At 44.6% G+C, this 21,259-nt stretch overlaps 2 long non-coding RNA genes across 2 annotated transcripts; both read right to left on the bottom strand.

Annotated features, from left to right (window-relative positions):
• Positions 1–1,302: 1,302 nt before the first annotated feature.
• On the bottom strand, positions 1,303–8,022 carry LOC308574932. Its single transcript, XR_014002644.1, has 2 exons — positions 7,028–8,022; positions 1,303–4,892 (listed from the first exon to the last, which is right to left on the bottom strand). It is a non-coding gene; the product is annotated as an uncharacterized lncRNA (long non-coding RNA).
• A 91-nt stretch (positions 8,023–8,113) lies between these two features.
• LOC308574910 lies at positions 8,114–14,170 on the bottom strand. Its single transcript, XR_014002618.1, has 3 exons — positions 12,378–14,170; positions 11,035–11,254; positions 8,114–9,966 (listed from the first exon to the last, which is right to left on the bottom strand). It is a non-coding gene; the product is annotated as an uncharacterized lncRNA (long non-coding RNA).
• Between the last annotated feature and the right edge of the window lie 7,089 nt (positions 14,171–21,259).

Genomic DNA, 21,259 nt, shown 5'->3' on the forward strand with positions numbered 1-21,259 from the left:
ACATACTAGGGTAAAGTGTGGATCAGTTTGCATGTATTGGTAAAAATAACAGAGATATCCAGTGTAAGGGGAAGTTGCTTTGCACACATGCATATATTAGGCAAAACTGCATACAGATGTGTTCATTAGGAGAAATTCACATTAAGATGCTGAGAAATTTTCATGAGGATTTAAAAAAGAATGCTGCAGGAATGCAAAGAACTGGATGCAAGATTAGAAAAGTTAGAAACAAAGATAACCAACATTGACAGAGCCACCCATTCCTAATGGCAATGTGGTGGTGCAGGGCAAAGTTGTTTGAGGTCAAGGAGATCTTTAGGTAGCTGAGGAAGGTGGAAGCAAAAGGAAAGGCTGACGGATATAAGGATCTGAGAAGAGATATGGCAGAAGGCAGCAGTGCTGCAGCTTTTAGGTAGCATATGGTGTCAAATGTGAGGACTAAGCAGAAAACCAGCTTGGGTTCTCCATGAACTCCCACAAAGAATGAGAATGGTAAATACCCAAGGAAGGCTGCCCTAGTTCATTTTGCTTCGTATTATCCACACTGACTGTTGTTCTCCAGGTGCCCAAGTTAAGTGTACCCGCACCTAGGACCCTCTGCATGTGCTCTACCACTGAATCACAGCCCCTCCCTAGTTAGAGCATTGTTTCATCTAGCTCAATATCAAGGGTTCCCAATGTGGCAACCACAGGCCCCACAGTACCCTCAGATACATGCTTGGCACCTACCAAGGTCTCCTACTCTTCCCGATTTCTGAAAAATTGTTTGTGTATAAAATGAGGGGAGCTTGGTTGCTTGTGTGGAGGGTCTGCCTGTTCTTTGAGGGGATGCTGTCTCCTTCTCTTTTAATGCATGTTTCATTTGTGGTTTTGCCTGTTGGGGAAAAGTGGCGTTCCAAGCGTTGGATTTTTCCTTCTTGGACATTGGTATTTTGGTGGTGCCTCTGACCCAATAACAGCTTGGAATCCCCAATCCACACAATGACCTGTCATAGGCTCTCTGGGATTTCAGGTGGGAGTATTCCTTAGGCTCTATCTGGAAATGCCAAGGAACGAAGCCATAACTTTTTGCATGCAAAGCAATGCTCTCCACTACTGAGCCATGCACCTTTCCCTGATCCATCCCACTAAGGAAAAAATGTTGGTTTGACATCATGTTAAGAGGAAGCTTTGAAGGTTACTAGCATAGAGATCCCATCTCACTTCCACATCCTCCTTTGTGTTGGGTATCCATGGGCAGGGGCACATCAAAGGGCCTTGCTTTCCTTTTCTTTTATACAAATGAACAATCATAAGGAATGCTCAACTCAACAGCTTTTATTAGGCATTACATTAGGTGTTACAGCACACTGTGAATAACCCGGTCCATGCCAATGATCTCACTCAGTGATGTCATTCTCCTGCAAACAATAAGTGCAGTCTTAACTTTACTTCAAGCAAGGCTGTCTTTTTCCTGGCAACTCTGACTCAGCCTTTTTCTGGGACAGGCTTGAATATGGGGAAAGCCCTCTTGCAATTCCCTTCCAGGACTTTCCCGCATTTCCATGTAAGCAAACATTGAGGTAAAGGGGTTCACTGAACAAGGTCTGCTTCCCTATATGTACTCACTCCCTTAAGGAATTCAGGATCACTGTGCACCCATGTTCCCTTCTCCAGAGGTTCTCCATCTGTCTCTGGCTTAATAGAGACTCCAGCTTGCCCCTCTGGTACTACTGCTCTCCAGAGCTCCTTCTGAAAAGGTATCTGAGACATTTTCCAGGTCATTCCCCAAAGCTGCACCTAACTCCAGATGTTTTCTATCACAGCCCCTACTAGCAACCCCTCTGGAAGGGAGTCCTGATTCTGCTTCCAAGTAGGTAGGTTTGTGAGCTGCACTGATACTACCCTAGACAGAATCCAATGCAGGAGCGGCATCTCTGTTTCTCGTAGCACCTACTTTTATGCAAAAGGATTTTTAGGATGAAAAATTGCTTTAGAACAGTGGGTGACCCTTCGTGTCTCCAAGAAAATCACAAGGATATTACATGCAAATTTTGGTTTTCATTAAAGCACCCATTATCTCCCCCAGCTATATTAATAATTGCTCTGCAGCCAGAAGTACTTTTTTGTTTCAGATTTGTACTACGAGCTCTCAGCTTTCGGCTCCCCCTTTCCTCAAAGTTCTTTTTTCAAGAGACCTGTTTACACACACTCTATTTGCTTTGGGATAGCAAGTCAACTATATGGTTCCCCCATGATCTAGAAGCATGACTCACGTCAACAAAAAGTTCCATTGTCTGGAACTTCCTCCCAGTAGAAACCTGGCAGACACTGTCCCTGCAAAATGTAAGATGTCAGGTCAAACCAGATTTGTTCCAGGATGCACACTGTTCTAATGTTTTTATTTTCTGAGGCTTTCAACTATGTTTTCAATTTTGTACAGAGTATGCTTTCTTTTTGTAAGCCAGTTTGAGGCACATGTGAAAAGAAGGGTATAATCGTTTAACTAATTCTCCTCATCTTTTTTGTTTTACTTGTTTATTTTCTTCAAAATATGCCAACTTTATTGTATATCCCCAGTGATTAAATTACAGGATTCAAAACCTCCAGATCAACTTGCTTCTATTCCAGCATCTCCCATCACAAAAAGTGTTCGGTTTCCCGAAAACCCTAGATGACTAGAGGTTGACTCATCCGAGTGATGATGCAAACCGAGAAACAGATAAAGAATCCATTGTCAAGCAAGAGCCCTGGTTTCCACAACATTAGCTCATGCCATCCTTGCTGAACTTTAGCCCAGGACACCAGCAGTCCTTATCCAAAAAGGCCAGAGAGAGAGAGAATGTCCTGTGCTAGCTAGTTTCCAGCTTTCCTTTGCTGCTAAGGAAGGTGGTTTCTTTCTTCTTCTTTGTCTGTACTCCTTCCACACTGGACATTTCCTGCAGCTCAGAGAGCACTTGTTCCCAGAGTTTTCATGGAGAGCCCAACTGAGATCACTGCCAAACTGTTGCATTTCCAACTTCCTACTTCAACACTTGTACTTCCACGCTAGGCATTTGGGTGTGGAATTGCTACGCTTCATTCACTCACATTTTAAGCAGGGGAGGTGCTGCCTTGTTTTCAATATTTGCAAGAGGGATTCAAGCCTGCACTGGTAATTTATGTTTGCTCGTTTGAAGTGGGTTAAAGTGCTGGGTTATCCTAGCAAACCCAATCCACTTTATTTACAAAACAGACTATTTGCATTTGGGAAAGTGATGGGGGAAAGCGTTGAAAATCCATTGAAAAATATGGCTGGGTGGATGAATAACAGGAGGAAGTGGAAAGCAAATCAGGCTGGATGTTCATAGTTGTATAATTGCCCCATAAACAAATCAGAATGAATGCTCAATAAAGACCAGAGATAGTCTAACCAGATACTAAGCTTTGTGCACTCAAATCTGAATTAATCTGCTATATGTTTTGGAAAGTTGTTTGTTCACTATACATTTTCAATCTCTTAAGATATTGCACCCAGATTTTCTAAAATATTTGCAGAACTGTGCTTAAATGGGGGGGTCAGTGTTTTAGCACAAAGTAAAACATTTCTGGTAGGCAGTGTCTATGCGAGTTGCTTTTAGACAAGCTACTTATTGAGCATTTATCCTGATTAGTTTGCACAAAGTCTGCAGGGAAGTTATATGACGCTGCACCAAGCTAGCAGTATCTCACACATTCCAGTGCATTTTGCTATCACTCTACTTACTGCAAAATGTCAGATCTTTTGGGTAGCGGGGAACAGATTGGTTGTGCAAGACCTCCCAATCAACTTGACAAGCTGAATTTGTCAATATGTGACTGAATCCCATCCAAAAATAGTGACAGTCAGGAAGCACCCTCAGTATTGTGAGGGACGGGTTCAACCGTATACTGCAAATGTAGGTTTGTGCAATTAAAGTATATTAAAGGGCTCCATTGAAACAAATCCACTTTGGGGGGGAGCAGACTTGTTGCAGTTAGGAAGGTGACAGGGAAATGCACTAAAAACTGTGATAAATGTTGTGGAAAAGAACCATGTATTATGCTTTGATTAGAACATGACCTGGTGTTCCTTTATTACAAGTGGGCAGGGAGAAACGACCCAACAAACAAGTGTTGCAAGCTTCTATACCCTAAGCAGAGAATACCAACCTAATGTAGAAGAACAACCACCCCATACTAGCATACTTCTTTATCTCATTGTACAATGTGTTTTCAACACAAGCTCAAAACACGTTCATCAACTTAAATAATATCCTTGTGGTTACAGAACAGACGGTATGTTCTCGGAGCCTTCCCATTTTCTTCATCACCCCTCCCATCCCCTATCATATAAGCAGTTTCCTTGACCAAAGTCTAGGCCTAGCCATTTTCCCTTGACATAAACAGCTGATCAACTGGAAGATGCATACAACCACCATGCAAGCAAATCAGATTGAAATCAGGATGTACGTTCCTTGTCGTATAACCTCTGCACAAGCATATCAGAAGAAGAGAAGAAGAGGAGGAGTTTGGATTTGATATCCCGCTTTATCACTACCCGAAGGAGTCTCAAAGCGGCTAACATTCTCCTTTCCCTTCCCCCCCCCCCCCACAACAAACACTCTGTGAGGTGAGCGGGGCTGAGAGACTTCAGAAAAGTGTGACTAGCCCAAGGTCACCCAGCAGCTGCATGTGGAGGAGCGGAGATGCAAACCCGGTTCCACAGATTACAAGACTACCGCTCCTAACCACTACACCACACTGGCTCTCAGAATGAATGTGCAACTAACGCGTCATCTGGAAAAGCCCAACAACTGGGTAGCTCAGTGGAGGGAGAAGCCAGCCAACTGGCTGAGTCTCAGGGGGAGATACTTGCCTATAGGCAGAGTCCATATACAAGGTTCAGTCCAGTCCTAAGGTCAGGAATGATCAATAGTCAGATGATCTGGGGGTCAAGAAAGCTGAGGCTCCAAGGTCACAAGAAGCAGCAAGGTCTGGCCAGGAATGACAAATGTTGTTTCCAGGCCCAGACAGAGGGGGGGCCATGTGGGCCACTTGGCCCGGGCCTCCAATTCCAAAGGGGGCCTCAGTCAGAATATTTATCTATATTTTCCATTTTGTCTTTATATGCAGATACAGTTCAAGCCTTGAAATAAAATTATTTGTCAGCATAACTTTTGTGAAAATTGTTTATATACTTACTTATTTAGAAGAATTCAGTTATCCCCAGGATAAAGAAAATGGGGGGGGCACATTATCTTCCTGGCCAGGGCCTCTGCCTGGCTCTGCAAGGCCCTGGTTGTTCCCAGCAACTGACTGAGGCTGGAAACCCTGATTAAGAAAGCTGGAGCCAGCTGGTTCTCATCAGGAGCAAGAAGGCTAATCAGCTGCAGCTGGAGTCACTTCACCTTCTGCCCCTTCAGGCTGCTGCTCAGCAGGTGAAGCCAACTCCTGGCCCATGACACCCTGGAACTATACAGAGTTCCCTATCACAGTCATAAGAATGTAAGACAAGCCTGCTGGATCAGGCCAATGACTCTTCCTACCCAGGATCCTGTTCTCACAGCGGATGACCAGATGCCTATGGGAAGCCTACAAGCTGGACATGAGTGCAGCAGCAACCTCTCCTCCTGTGAATCCTGGCAACTGGGATTCAGAGACATAATGCCTCTGACCATACAGGTGGAACATAGCTCTAGTGGACAGTAACTTAGAATCATGGCTTAGAATCCATCATCTTCCCACTCTGTAACTCCCTAGATTGTGACTATGACCACTACTGAAGCAAAGTAATTATTACAGGTCACATCACACCCATAAGCTGAAAGCACATTTAACATATTTTGATTCCCCCAAAGACCCCTGGGAACTGCAGTTTACCCTTCAGAGCTTGCTGTAATTCCCAGTGCCCTTAAACTACACTCGTAGGATTCTTCGGCATAATCCGTGGGCGCTAGATATATTGTGTGGATGTGTCCAGATGTAACATGAGAAGGAATCTGATCATCATGCTCTGCAGCCTGGCTGATCCAGGATATTGACAGCAATCACCCATTCCTACCGCCCTTCTGAGTAATACCCCTCCCCACCCTCTCACTATATATAAGGGTCTGGTGACTTCTGTTTCAGTGTATCTGAAGAAGTGTGCATGCACACGAAAGCTCATACCAATAACAAACTTAGCTGGTCTCTAAGGTGCTACTAAGGGATGCAGGTGGCGCTGTGGGTTAAACCACAGAGCCTAGGACTTGCCGATCAGAAGGTCGGCGGTTCGAATCCCCGTGACGGGGTGAGCTCCCGTTGCTCGGTCCCTGCTCCTACCAACCTAGCAGTTCGAAAGCACATCAAAGTGCAAGTAGATCAATAGGTACCGCTCCAGCGGGAAGGTAAACGGAGTTTCTGTGTGCTGCTCTGGTTCGCCAGAAGTGGCTTAGTCATGCTGGCCACATGACCCGGAAGCTGTACGCCGGCTCCCTCGGCCAATAAAGCGAGATGAGCACCGCAACCCCAGAGTCGGCCACGACTGGACCTAATGGTCAGGGGTCCCTTTACCTTTTAAGGTGCTACTGGAAGGAATTTTTTAATAGCATTTTCCTGGTTAGGGCAGGATTCCCAAGGAGCTGGGCTCTTGGGAATAGATATGTTCTACACTTCATTTATTTATTTATTTGCCACATTAAACAGAAGCCTAATCAGGGGGTCGGGGGGGGTGGGAATCACAACAGCAGCAAACGCGTCTCTCATAATCACATTTTCCCCCGCTCAGCAACAATAGAATTGACCTGTCAAGACAAATTACAGGAAATGGGTAAAGCTCTTCTCCATGATCAACCTGCCTGCCTGCCTCCCACTCCTGGATTTCACCCTCCACACCCTATCTTATATTTGTGGCGGCTGCTATTGTTCAGTCTCCTTCCATCCAAAATGCTGATGGGGATGAATAACTATGTTAAAAATAGCAGAGCCATTTCAAAGAGAAGCCATTTCTTGCCAAGGCCCAACATACTTAGAAACAGGAGGAAGCATATGTCCAAGAAAGGGGACCAACCTTTGCAAGCTCTGTGAGCCAGGTCTTGGGAGGGGGGGCTGAGAGTAGCTCTTTCCGTTTCTCATTTTTCCATTCTTGAATTCAGTTTGCTAAATTTCTGCATCAGTTTGCATTTAAAAGAAAAAGAAAGGAAAAAAGTCCTCATTAAATATTATCAGCATTTCTCCCAACAGACATTTTTGCAAGCAATTCCCCCTAATTTTTTTTGTATGCTATTTTCTCTAATGATTACCCTTTTTGCACACTTTCTCCTAATGTTCACAATTTTTTTTAATGCAGCTGCAATCAAGTTTTGCTTAGTGAACTACATCACAAAATTCAGAGAACTATGGATTTTGAAAGACAGGTGTGTTTCAGTACATGTTTTGGTCCAGTAAGTGTGAATTAGGTTCACATTAAAATGCCAATGGAGGGCTTATCTGCATTTCCTCTTGCCCTGCTGCTTCCCTCCATGGAAAACCCACTCTTTAGCACTCAACTGGAGCAAACAGCAATTCAGGGTTTCTCCAGATTTATGTTTGCTCCGATTTAGCACAAAAGAGTGGGATCTCCCTGGGAAAAGAGCGTGGCAAGGAGAAGACTGATAAGGCCCATGCCTAGAAAGTGTGGATCAAGAGGAAAACCAATCAGACCCATGTGTGGACAAGCCCTGAATTTCTCCTTCATTCCTACTCTTTACTCAGGTAAGTCTGCCACACCTTCTATCTGTTATCCTAATCTTTAGCCACCTCTACTGGTGGAAATGAGCGAGATGAGCTCCACAACCCCAGAGCCGTCTGCGACTGGACTTAATTGTCAGGGGTCCCTTTACCTTTACTGGTGGGAAATGATGCAAATAGCATCACCTTCCTGTGAGCCTCTGACATCCTTAAAAGGTAAAGGGACCCCTGACCATTAGATCCAGTCGTTACTGACTCTGGGGTTGCGGTGCTCATCTCGCTTTATTGGCCAAGGGAGCCGGCGTACAGCTTCCGGGTCATGTGGCCAGCATGACTAAGCCGCTTCTGGCAAATCAGAGCAGCGCACCGAAACGCCGTTTACCTTCCCGCTGGAGCGGGATCTACTTGCACTTTGATGTGCTTTCGAACTGCTAGGTTGGCAGGAGCAGGGACCGAGCAACGGGAGCTCACCCCATCATGGGGATTCGAACAGCCGACCTTCTGATCGGCAAGTCCTAGGCTCTGTGGTTTAACCCACAGCGCCACCTGCGTCCCTGACATCCTTAGGCAGCTGCTAAGACCCTGGGGGCCCCTTTTATTTTTTCTCTGCAGTCCAGTGCTCTGAACAGCAGCCGGTAACTGGTTCTAGATGCCATTTTAATTTTCCCACAATGCCCCTGAAGTAGCCTTACTCTGGGACATTGTGGAAAATTTGAACGCTGGCCCTCTGTCACCCAATAGTTGCTGCTGTCCACTGCATTCACTGCCATGTCAGCCCAGCACAGTATCAGAGGAAACCCACCCCCTGGACCTGGTCCTGATTCCTCGCCAGGGATGCTGGGACATGTAGTCCCAGTACACTCCTCAGCCAGAAATGACATTCTGGTTGCTTCCAGAAGACCCATTTATGAAGCATTCATCCTGATTTATTTGCAGAAAGTGTGTAGGGAGGTTAGATGACATCAGCTGTTTAATGAGCATTCACTGTGATTTGTTTACAAAGTGGTTACACATGGTTGCGTCAAACGATGTTTCCCCAATGTAACTGCATTATTGCTGGCTGGAAGGGCACTCGTGCACTACAGCACAACAGCGTGAGACAAAAAAATAACCTGGAACATTTGGGGCACGAAAAGTTACAGGGTTTCAGAAGGAAGCTACAGGACGTGCACTGACTGGAAACAAGTCTGTTGTGTCTGTATCAGAACTTTTGTTGGCGCAAACAACACGCAGGGTCGCATATAACCACCCTGATACTATTGCGAGCACAGACTATCATAATCTGTGCAGCATAAGAATTGCATCCAGAGAGGCTGGTTTATCTGAATATTACTTGTGAGCTATTGACTGAGGCTAGCAGCAGCAAACTTCTTAACATTTTTAAGCTGCGATGCAAACCAGAGGAGAAGGTTTTGGGATAATAAACACATTCACAGGAGCAGATGCTCCTCTGAAAGTGAGCGCTCCTGCATAAAAAGGGACAGGAAAGCCACCGCCCCCCCTCAGGTGAAACAATTAAGCTTCTCTGCAGGGAGAGCGCTGTGCAGATTTTACAGCAGGAGGGCTGGTGTCTGAAAGAGAGGAATGAATTATACTGATCTGGTGCCCCTGCCTCGCTTGCAATTCAGAATTACATCACCCCAACGCGTGTCTGATGAATAAATCGTGGTCTTAGGCTATTTCCTTGCTTTAGAAAATAATCAAATCTGAAGTAATGAGAGAAAAAAGAAGGCTAGGAAATTTTTACCCTCTTCCCCGCCCCTCTCTCTGGCACAAATACATATAGCCAACCACTACTTATCAGAATTTATTTTTTAAGGGGAGGGAGGTTAGAAGGGTGTGTTGTTCTGAACATCTTTGCACTGAATTTATTAGAATTCTTTGTAATGCAAAGAGGAGCTAGGATATTGAAAGGTTTGGGAACAAGAACACAAGCTGTAATCCAAATGGGAAGAGGAATATACAGGCAAGATCCACCCGTGTGTACTGAAAATATCTCTACAATGTTAGCAAAAAGCAAAACAAAGATAGTCAATGCAAGGAAACAATTTATTCATTTGTTCTAAACCTCCAGAATTCCCATCACATTTTGAAGCAATGTTAGCATTTCAGGAAGCTGAAGAGGCAAGCCCCTTGTTCAGCTATCAAAGCAGCTTACCTCTTTAGCTTTCAAAACAAAAATAATATAGAATAACTGGCATTTCTTTTTCTAGAACTCCAGGGAGACAGAGGGAGACATGAAGTTTCAATGAAACTGGCAGCAGATGCAAGATATCTCTCCTGCACCAAAAAAGGAGATGATGGTGTGTTTTGCAATGAAAAGTCATAGAGAAAACACATAGAAAAGGGGTTTTCTCCCTCTCTCTTAACACTAGAACTCGGAGTCATCCAATGCAACTGAATGCTGGAAGATTCAGGCCAAGCAAAAGAAAGTATTACTTTGCCTAAAAAGGTAACGGGTAAAGGGACCCCTGACCATTAGGTCCAGTCGTGGCCGACTCTGGGGTTGCAGCGCTCATCTTGCTTTATTGGCCGAGGGAGCCGGTGTACAGCCTCCGGGTCATGTGGCCAGCATGACTAAGCCGCTTCTGGTGAACCAGAGCAGCACACAGAAACACCGCTTACCTTCCCGCCGGAGCAGTACCTATTTATCTACTTGCACTTTGACGTGCTTTCGAACTGCTAGGTTGGCAGGAGCAGGGACTGAGCAGCGGGAGCTCACCCCGTCATGGGGATTCGAACCGCCGACCTTCTGATCGGCAAGTCCTAGGCTCTGTGCTTTAACCCACAGCGCCACCCGAATCCGCATTACTTTGCCTGGCACATTGCTAAACTCTGAAACTTGCTCCCACAAGAAATAGTGATGGCCATCAACTTGGCTTAAAGAGAAGACCAGGCAAAACAAAGGAAGATAAAGCTAATGATGGGCTGGGCTAATCTTAATCCTACTTAGAGCAGCCCCATTGAAACGAATGTGCATGACTAACCAGTCTGCTCATTCCAATGGGTCTAGGAAGAAGAAGAAGAAGAAGAAGAAGAAGAAGAAGAAGAAGAAGAAGAAGAGGAGGAGGAGGAGGAGTTTGGATTTGATATCCCGCCTTTCACTCCCTTTAAGGAGTCTCAAAGCGGTTAACATTCTCCTTTCCCTTCCTCCCCCACAACAAACACTCTGTGAGGTGAGTGGGGCTGAGAGACTTCAAAGAAGTGTGACTGGCCCAAGGTCACCCAGCAGCTGCATGTGGAGGAGCGGGGAAGCGAAACCGGTTCACCAGATTACAAGACTACCGCTCTTAACCACTACACCACACTGGCTCTCACTTGGCTGAATACAACCCAAAGGCTACTTACTAGTCATGGTGGCAATGCTCTACCTGCAACTGTCGGAGGCAGAATGCTCAGAATTGCACATGAGAAGAGTGCCGTTGTGTTCAGGTCCTGCTTTTAGGCTTCCCATCGGCATTGGGCTGGTCACTGTGAGGATGCTGGACTAGATGAGCACTGGCCTGAAACAGCAGGCTCTTCTTATGTTCTTAAAACATAATCACCTCCTATCTGCATCATAATGAGACTAAAGGTGGTGGGGAGAAAGGAATAATAATTATAAAATGGAATGCTATCATGAAAGGCTTAGAGGACAAAGGAAGATGGACAAAAACTTAATTGACTCTCACAATAACAGGACACAGTGAACTCATGACTGCACCTAGATATAAATAAGTCCAGTGCCATCTGGACTTATTTATGTGCCTAAAACATATTTTATTTATGGGGAGGGGACCCCTAGGTGACCTGCAGATTATAACTAGTGGGGAGTGCCCAGGAATTTGTAAAAACCCAAAGAAATGTGATTTTTAAATGGATAGTGTAATTTTTGAGTTTGGCGAAGTCAAGCCAAAGTCACATTTTGGTCCGCCATGTTGGTTCAAAATGGCAGCTAGTATCCAAATGTCAATGACGACCCCTGCCCCCACCTCAGAAACCCTCATCACCATGGTGTCTCAAGAGGAGGCCAAACATATAGAGAACAGATAGATGGACGGACAGACAGACAGACCAACCACTTTCCACAATATATAGTAGATAAATACAGAAAAAATCAACATGGAAATTCTTTTTTAAAACTCCCTTAAAACCCCAATAAGAAGTAATAGCAGATGACTTTACACTTTGAAATAGCTAAAAGAATACCACAAAAACTAAAACAGCCCACCACCTTCAACCACAAAGACAAAATAAATTAAATAGTTCAAAAAATCACCTACACTAGGATTACCATACGTCCAAAATTTCCTGAACATAGCCAGCAATTGGCTGTCACAAACAGTGTCCAGGCAGAAATTGCTTAAACGTCCAGGAAAATCTGGACGTATGGCAACCCATGTTGGCAGTGTCATTTTTGATGATTTCTCTTTAAAATAGCTGGAAATCTTCAATTTTTTGAGAGATTATAAAAAAACCCCAATGACTTTTCTGTCCAGATTTACACTTTTTGAAATACGGTAATGCTAACCTACACATTCTTTAAAAGTTCTACGGATGGCAAAATAGATATTTAAGATTATGTTAAAAGACCTGGGAGAATAAAAGTCTTTGCCTGGCACAGAAAATACAGCCGGGTGAACACCAAGCAAACCCCTCTATGGACAGCCAAGCTTTCCTCCTGTATGGCACCCTCCATATCTCAGGCTGACCTGATTCTTGGAGAAGGACCTCTGTTTATTATTTTAGGACAAGGGCAGGAAGTGGTCCGCCAGGTATCAAGGTCTCAATCTCTGCAGAGTTTATAGGTCAAAACCAAGTCTTTGAATTGAGCCTGGAAACAATCAGAAAGCCAGAAAGGACACATTAATGTGTTCATGATGCCTGTGGTCCCTGTTAAAATCATGGCAGCCATATTCTGCACCAGTTGAACTCTAGACTATCTTCAAAGGCAGCCCCAAGTGCAACACATTGCAGTAATCCAACTGGGAGGCTACTAGAGCACGGATTACCAAAACCTAGTAATGTGCTTCCAGACATTATGGCACAATCCATACCAACAATTTCAAGCTAAACGTTGGAGCCACACAAACACAGGCTAATTTGCCCAAATTTGGAGGGGGGAAGATGCAATTAAGGCCTCAATAATTTGCAATGTAGACTGGAAGGAGGCACCACCAAGCATTTATTTAACTATGCTAGGAGCAAAGTCCACAGGAAAAGCAGCCATTCTGGCTTCGGTGGAATTACTTCTCATTTGCACGGAATAATAATCAAGCCCTTTCAGTAATGTGGAATCAGAGCCCATCAGGAAGATGCGAGCTCTTCTGAAGAGCCAGGAGATCAGCTTTAATTTCCTACCAAGCCATTACAATCAGGGCTGAGATCCCCCTTTCTCTTCTCGCTCGCACGAAACATATTCTGCCGGCTCAACGCAACCATCTTTTTTTGCGCACGGAAAAAGGTCCAGAGCAAAAGGGAACTCTGTGTATGAGGTGACATCTTCCCCCCAACTGCAGCCACCAGTTCCCTCCCTCCCCAAAACCTTTTAAGTTACTTTAGCGGTAATTTAAACATTCTACAAAAGCCGTTATATTTTCCTCAGACATTTTAATCTGAGCTTGACATGACAGTGGCAGCCATGTTTGTTTGTTCACTTGTCTACTCCATTCAAGTACTACTTCAGCAGTAATTTTAAACATTTGTCTAAAGCCGTTAAATTTTCCTCAGACATTTTAATTTGAGCTTGACATGGTGGCAGCAGCCATGTTTGTTTGTTCACTTGTCTTCTATACCTTTCAAATATAAAGCATGGAGTGAGGCAGGGTACTCTGGTGTTTGTGGTTTTTTCCCATCAAATGGCACACATGGTTGAAGGGATCTAAACCATTTCTCCATCTTATTTCTTCATACTCTGTGGATGCAGAATTTTTCCCCTCAAGGGTGGTTCACTTCTGAGAGAAAAATCTAAGGGCAAGGGAAGGTTCAGCTTTCTTAATAAGTGTTAGCATCAAAAAGAGGCTTTCTGAAGGAGGCATTCCACATACAGGGCAGCGAGAAAGTCCCCTTTGTGTCATGAGTAATGCAACCAAGTGTGTTATGTTCATAAAATGCCTAGATCAAATGTGGGGAACCTCCGTGGCCCTTCAGATGTTTGCTGGACTACAATTCCCATCATGCATGACCGCTCGCCATGTTGGCTGGAGCTGATGGGAGTTGGAGTTGAAAACATTCAAAGGATAATTGAAGTCGACAATAGGCTAAAAAGACGTGTGTTTTGATCTCAGCTTCTGCATGTCTAGATAGACTTTCCTACTGAAAAACCTTTTCAGTGGATCCCAAAAACTGTACAGTGAAGGTACCTGCCTGGTGTCAATAGGCAGGGAGTTCCAAAGAGTAGGTGCTGCCACACCGAAATAATGGTTTCTTATTACAAACGTGGAATGAGTGTTATGTAGTACTTGTAACAGCACATATGGAGTAAGGCAAGCAAACCCTGCCCTATCAGTGCAGTGGTACCTTGGTTGTCAAACGTCTCAGAAGTCAAACGTTTCTTTTTTTGAACACCAAAAACCCAGAAGTAAATGCTTCCATTTTCGAATGCGCCTCGGAAGTCAAACGGCTTCCGCTGAGTTGTTTTCAATTTTCTCCATTAAATTTGCAGGCCACCTTTTGCGCCTCGGTTTTCAAACATTTTGGAACTCGAACGGTCTTCCAGAATGGATTACGTTCAAAACCGAGGTACCACTGTATTTCTGCTTCCACCTTTTTTTTAAAGTATCAATTTATTTAACAAAATTTATATACCACTTAAAACCTTTAAGCCATTTACAAGATCTGACACCCTGTTGCAAAGCCAATTGCAGATCACAATGTATTCGTGAAAGAACAAATTTAAAACTATTAGTTTTCCTAGGGTTTTGCTGTTTTTTTTGATAGATTGGTGTTACCACTGGGTGGGATCCAAACGAAAAGCACTTCCATAGATCTTGCCTGACCCACTCTGCACTGCCCTGGTCCCTCGGAAAAGCTCTGGCTGATAGGAAGACAAAGTCCAGGCACACAGAGAGTGTTGCGACCACTGCATTCTCAGAGCTCTTATTTACACCGGCAGTTTAAACTGGTGTCACTTGCAGTATTATTTGTGGTCTTCCATGGGCACCAAGTAGAACGGCAAAATATATTCACTTATTCACTGTCAATAAATAAAATAGTAAAGCGAATAGCAAGAGGAGCGGAGCTGGTTGGTTAATCCAAATGCTGTCCGAGCGGATTCTCACACCCGGCTGCCCCACTGTGGGGCCATTCCCCAATTTCCTATTTTCCCTCAAGGCCATGCACTTTTTAGGCAAAAGGATGTGACATCTTCTAGACCAGGACACAAATTTTTAAACGCCAAACCGAAAAGGAACAAAGGAAAGGCCTCTTGCGCTGGGGAAAGTGGAAGGAATCCAGGACTGGGGGGAACTTAGGGGATCCTTTCCCGCCTGACCGCCCCACATCACAGACAGCAGGTGCTCTCCAAGATGTGGTTATGGCAACAAAATAAATGACGGATAATTGCTTTTGTGACAACTTGCCAATTAAATTAGACTCAGCAGAATAACATAATGACAATTTGTTATGCTCTGGTGGGCACTAACATACCAATCATAATTAAATGCTATGACTGAAATAGAAGGTAGCTTCTACCCAGGAATATATAACCCCAATTCCCACCCTGTGAAACATTATAGGTTTGGGCCTGATATTTAATTTCGGGAGGATAATAGCATTAGCGCACAGCAGAATGAGCTTGCAGTATGCTCAGCGGCGGAGGCACACGGGGGGTGGGGGTGGGGAGGACAAGGCAAGCTGAGAAGCTCCCATGGATTGCCTCCCAAATGATCGACACATGCTTGTTCCAGCACAGCGTGGGTGCAAAGCAGGGAGGAGGAGTATGCACAAGGGGGTGCACTCCTTGTTTGCTCTCCTGTCCCTGCCATCTCGACTGAGGAAGTTTTACCAAAAGGGACTGGTTTTCAAGAAACTATTCCAGTGTTTAACATACAGCTCAGCATGCACTGATGCAGAGGCCTGCCATAATCAAGCCCTGGGTTAAATATTCTCAAGGCACCAAACTCCATCAGGGAAGCAATGTTTGTCAATCAATCAATTAATATCACTCAATGTTTCACATTTCTATTGCTTTGGTTTTAATGAGCTACCATTTAATTCAGAGTAATGTTGCCTACAAACCAGACATTTAAAGCACGTTTCTTCCCGCCAGCCCACAATAATCATGGGAACTATAGCTTACACCTCACAGAGCTACAGCTTCCAGCACACTTAACAAACTACAGTTCCCAATATTATTGAGGGGGGTTGCTTGAAATGGGCGGTGTGTATGACGGAAAGAGAGCATCCCTCTGTTTTTAAGATGTTGGAGGTAAGTGCCACAGCAGGAACAGTCGCAGGAGAGGTATTCCCTCCTTTGTGAGAGAAGTAGAAATGCCCCTTTGTGTCTGCTACCTATGGATTTATAAGTACTTACAAAAGCAACTATTCGAAACAGAACAAAACCCTGGTACTTGGTTAGTCGGAGGAAGCTTTTTTAAGTGAGCAAGATTTTTAATTGACTAAACATTGCAGCTCTAATACATATTACAAGTGTGTGCATGCATGCACAAACAGAGATACACTTGTATTACTAAATGCCCTGGTCTCCTAGAAGAGGAAAGTGTAAATTATTCCAATTAATGTCTATATCCCCTAATGACCTATTAGATATCTTACCTCAGACAAATATCTGGCGGCACTTAAAGCTGTTGTGGAACACAGACGGAAGTCTTTTCGCAATAAAACAGAAGCTGCCAGAACATATTCCCCTCTGTTAGCCTCAAATTCCTTCTCACATCGAATCTTTTCAACAGCAATCCTATTCCTAACAACTAATGGTAAGCCCTGTGTTTCAATGCACAGAGGATGTTTGCCAGTGCATCTCTGTATGATTAACTGCTCTTCCCTTGGTTTCTTCCAATCAGCCTCTTCCAGGCTAGGATTAGTTCTGTATCAGGTATGACAACCTACAACATAATGTTGCAGTGTTGACTGTTCCATTCCATTCTCCTCTCCCTTGCCGCCAGTCAGCAGTCTGTGGCTAGTGAGCATGCTCAGTTGTAGCTGAAATGTTTTCCAGGTTCCTCACTCCCTTGGGAGACCCCCACCCAATAAGGGTGTTTTTTTTATACTTCCGTAAAATTGCGAATTCTCCCAAGTCTGCTAATACTTTTCCTCCTGTATGTGGATGGTACTGTTTAGGATTAAATGACCCATTTGTTCCCAAGCAAAGTCAACACAGAATCACTCGCCCTCAGAAGGCTGCCTGTTCCATCTCTGTATGATATACTGCTCTGGCCTTGGCTCTTTCCAGTGAGATTGACAGCTGATTTTAGAATGTTTTTAGAATAGACGTTCTTTTGTTGTAGAGGCATTCACCACTGGATGCAATTTAATTCTGCTTCATCCTAGCACTAGATGCAATTTAATAACTACTGTCCCTCCTATAGAGACACTGCTCTGGCTTCTGATTAGGAGGCATAACCAGATCAGTAACGGGGCTATAAAGCACTATTGGAACGTGGGTGAACCTAGTGTGCTTCCAAAGGACATCTTTTCAGCGGAGCAAAGGGTGCCTCAGCTATCAGAAATTTGGGAAACCTTTGAGAAGCACAGGCCCATCTGAATGCCATTTGGGGAGGAGGCAGAAGGGGGTGACAGAGTTCATTTCTGCTCTGAAGCGTTTAAATGAGAGGATGTTATTTTAAAGCTCCATTGTGCCTCGAGGCATATGGTGGAAGCGAGAAGCTGACCTCTTGCCACTGACTGTTAACTGGCTGGCTCACAATGTGTTCTGATGAAGCTTGCCAGAAGCTTCATGTGGGGCTCGTGATCCATATCCCTTTTGGTTAGCTTCCAGGAAGGAGGTCACCAGCAATTTAGCCCACAAAGGTCAACTGGGTGCTCTCTTAATAGGGTATAGGATCCTAGAGACAGATAAAGCCCAGCTCTGCTCATTAGCTATAGAGCCGCAGTCTTGGATGGAAAGCTTCCCTTTTGCCCCCCAAAAAGACAGACGTTTTGCCCGCCTCCACATCGCCATGGGTCTTAGACTGGGAATTTTAAGAGAATTGAGACACACGCACACAGAAAGAGATGAGATCTCAGCTCCTTGTTTTGTGCAAGATTAAGACAGGCCCTCTTATTACATACTATATTAAGCTATCTCCCCATTACATATCCCAGGGGAGGGCCTGTTGTTTTTACTTAAATGGTTTCCCGATGAAGGATCTCATTATCCAATGTAGCGGCAGGCTAGAACTGACAATGCAAACCATCATGAAAGCTGATTCTCGCACTGCCATCTCAGCACATGGGAGCTTCAACTTCCTTCAACAACAGAGAACATTGCTAATGGTCAGGGATGATGAGAACAGAGAGTCCAGCGATATCAGGAGGGCTACGGATGTTACTCATGCCTGATCTAGACCAACAAGCCTTAGCAAAGCGGGTGCATTTCAGAGGTTTTGCACAATAACTCCCATCAGCTCATTCTCTGCCATGCTCAGTATTCAGCTTGAAAAAGGATGGTTCCAGGGGCTTCCACAAAACTGGATTTTGAATGAGGTGACATATGTGCGTGACTGGCAGGGCAGGGCTGGGCCCTAAATAACGATTTACTGTATTCTCAGAAATTATCCCAACACCTAACCATGTGTGCTTAAACAGAAGTGGGAAAACTCAGACCCCAAATGCAGCCCTCCAAGACCCTTGGGGCTCCAGGACCCTCCCCTTTCCAAGCCACACCTTCTACTGCACGGGTAGGCAACCTAAGGGCCGGGGGCCAGATGCGGCCCAATCACCTTCTCAATCCGGCCCACAGACGGTCTGGGAATCAGCATGTTTTTACATGAGTAGAATGTGTGCTTTTATTTAAAATGCATCTCTGGGTTATTTGTGGGGCCTAGGAATTCGTTCTTTTTTTTTCAAAATATAGTCCGGCCCCCCACAAGGTCTGAGGGATGGTAGACCGGCCCCCTGCTGAAAAAGGTTGCTGACCTCTGTTCTGCTGGGTCTCTTTGCAACTTCCTTGGATTGTTTTTGTCAGCTGAAATGTGTCTTTGAACTGTGATGATGCCTCTTGCTTGTCTAGATGGAGGATAGAGAAAGGTGTGTAGAAAACTGGCCAATGGGACAAAGGCCAAAACTATACTCCACCCGCTTGCTGTCTCTTGCACCACCCACCACTAGACTATAACCCCCTTTAAAAAGTTGCCCAGAAGGGAATACAGCTGCAGACCACTACAGAGGCAGACCACTGTTGCATGTGGCATACATTTTCAACACTGACTGGCAGCAGCTCTCTGGGATGTCAGACAGGACATCTTTCCCAGCCCCCTTAAAGGTGCTGGAGAATGAACCTCAGACCTTCTACTTGCAAAGAAGACACTCTTAACACTCGGCTACAGACCTTGCATTCCAAGTCTTAAAGATTTTCCAAGTTGTTATGATTTAATGCATGTGTATCTTACCTCTCCTCCAAGGAGCACAACGCAGAGTACACGGTTCTCCCCTCCTTCCATTAACTGGCCCAAGGTCACCCACGGTCCCTAAGTGGGGTTTTTGAACCTTGGCCTCCCAGGTTCTTGTACAACACTCTAACTGCACTGGCTCTCCCTATGCTCTTGCCCCTGCGACCTTCAGTTCAGGGCAAAACTATACAAGGCAGCATGGTTTCTGTGTGTGCATTTAAACATGGAAGCACCCCAATAATGTAGATAGATTGTTGGGATGTGTATCAAATTTTAATTCACAAAACAGGGACTCTGTGCAGCCAAAGCAAGAGAACTTGGTGCGGACCTCAGCTAGCAGATTCCTTCCAATGGTGTCTGCTCATAAAGAACTATGTGCAAATTGTGCGCTCCTGTTAATTGCCAGAAGGGTTAGAATTCACATTTTCACCTCTGGCTATAATGTTTTAAAATTAGATAAATATTGGAAATGTTTTATGCACATGCACGCACACACTGTACTTATACGGCCGCCTATCTTGTATTTTGATTGTATATAAGCCACCTCAAATACATTCATTAAAAAGGCAGGATATAAACAAACAATAAAACAGATGTGCTTCATGGTATTTAAAAACTGTTAATTGAACAATTTAAATAAATCTAATATAGACCTGTGGATTTATTGGGGAGGGGAGACACTGCTCCTTGAAAACATGGTACTGTATATAAAAACAGAAATTAACAGACTGTCATGGCAAACCCTACAGTGCCACCAAGTGGATTGAAGCATAACCGGCAATGTTGCTTGCCAGCACGGCTGCCCTTCCAGCAGTGACATTTGCAAAATAATCAATATCTCATTATTGGCCATAATCACTAGCCGGTTGTTTGGTTTTTGCGGAAACAAACACCAATGAGAAACACACTCTTTTTTTGTCCCTGTATGTTAGGCAGGCACAGCATCCTAAAAGTCAACATCATTATTGGCAAGGAATGTTGCATGCATTCAAAAAGAGAAAGAAAAAAACCCACCCCAAGGTTAGTGGAGTGACTGATCGAGCATCTTTTTCATCTAAGCTAAAGAAAAAGAAAAAAGGGGGGAATGAATTTTAAAAAGCACACACACTCATAACTCCTAAAGCATCAGCTGAAGCTAGTGACCTTTTGCTAACAGCTGGAAGGTAAATGCTTGATAAATAAGTAAATAGGTCACCCTTGGGGGTTTTGCTTACAACCTTTTAATTAAAAAATACTCCAGCTCTTGTAAGGTCACTAAGGACGACAGAGCCCAGAGTACAAAGGACTCACCCAACAGAAAGGGAGGATTAGACACATGGTTTCCTTCTGTTTCCTTCATAATGCAAAAGATACTTGCAAATCACATTGTGTATTCAAAAGGTGAACCCCCAAAGATTGCCCCCCTTCCCAGCCAGCTGGAGGAAATGAGAGACTTGAGCTTGCCTGGCAGCCACTACCCCAACTGATGTGTTCTTTGGGATTGAGGTCAGCCAACAAGCAACTTAGATTCCAAAAAGCTATTTCCAATTCTGGAAGCTGCCTTTAAAATTAAAGAGGGGGTGGGGGTGGGGGAGAGAAACAAGCAACTCTTTCCCCATCTCTGTTGCCACAGAAGAGCCAACAACCCGCCCTCATCAGCAGCAAGTCCTGACCCCTGCCAGCTCATTTAGCTTGGCTGTTCACTTAGGCATTTCAAATCTTTCCAGTTAATTGGACCACATTACTAGCTACACGGAACACCATCATGCCTCTCTCCCCTCCGGCGGCAGGCCCAATGGCTGCGGCTTCTCCCGAGAGGTGGCAACGTGTCAAGCCAAGCCATGATCATAAAACCGGCAGCCAAGACGACAGCTCCAGCCTTGGACGAGTCAAATTCCTTGGGACTTCTTCTCCAAGTCAATTTTAATTTTAGAACAAGTGTTTAGTTAGCAGCATTCCCAGTAGCCCAAACACTGAAGAAAGAGATAAGGGCAGGGAACATTCCCTAAATTCAACCATCTGGGTACACTGTGCAAACTGAGATG

The sequence above is a fragment of the Podarcis bocagei genome, assembly GCF_964188305.1.
Source record: "Podarcis bocagei genome assembly, chromosome: 15".
Classification (NCBI taxonomy): Eukaryota; Metazoa; Chordata; class Lepidosauria; order Squamata; family Lacertidae; genus Podarcis; species Podarcis bocagei.